Genomic DNA, 742 nt, shown 5'->3' with positions numbered 1-742 from the left:
GTTCAGGTCCCAGCCCTGTCAGCAGAGACGAAGGTGATGGGTTCCAAAAGGATGGAAGAAAGCCGCTCCCCACCACCGCCGCCGCCCTGCGTCGCCAGTGCCTGACAGCACGGGACGTGCACACGGGGAGAAAAACGGCGTGGAGCCGAGAGAGGAGCTGGAGGAGAGGCACAGAGAATAAGAAACGGCGACAGAAATGCCAGCCAGGTAACTTTGTATATTGCCAGCGTGTGAAACGCAGAAACAAGTAATAAAGAAACCTAGTTCCAGAAAACTGGAAAAAAAAAACCACCCCAAAAGGCATTATTAACTTGTGGAACTCACTGCTGCATGATCTCATTTAGATCAAGAGGACATTTACAGGGATGTGAACATCCATGATTATTGCGGGCAGAGAAAGAGTTTATGAGAGGTATAAACTGCTTCAGGGCACAAAGTGAGAAATTACCAGAAAAAAACATTCCTCCCAAGCATCTATCACGACAAAATTATCTGTCCTGTAGGCTTAAGCTTTTTCCCTGAGGCTTCTGATCAGCACCATGGACGTAACCCCTTGCTGCAACTCCTTTGCTCCCGTCCCGCAGGTCGGAGAGCTCTCAGGCGAGGAACGACAAGATCAAGTGGGATGCAACAAAACGGTGGGGGGGGGCACAAGCCCAGGGAACGAGGAGCGGTCGGTTCCCTGGGGAAGGCGGCAGGTCAGAGGCAAGAGGGACAGAAGCGGCACAGAAAGAGCAAGCAG

At 51.9% G+C, this 742-nt stretch overlaps 1 protein-coding gene across 1 annotated transcript in view; it reads right to left on the bottom strand.

Annotated features, from left to right (window-relative positions):
* The window catches only part of SAMD11 (sterile alpha motif domain containing 11), a 16950-nt gene that overhangs the window by 8672 nt on the left and 7536 nt on the right, over positions 1–742 (bottom strand). The window lies entirely within an intron of this gene.

The sequence above is a fragment of the Cariama cristata genome, unplaced genomic scaffold (assembly GCF_000690535.1).
Source record: "Cariama cristata isolate BGI_N322 unplaced genomic scaffold, ASM69053v1 scaffold27029, whole genome shotgun sequence".
NCBI classification, from domain to species: Eukaryota; Metazoa; Chordata; class Aves; order Cariamiformes; family Cariamidae; genus Cariama; species Cariama cristata.
This window is presented reverse-complemented; position numbering and strand designations above follow the sequence as displayed.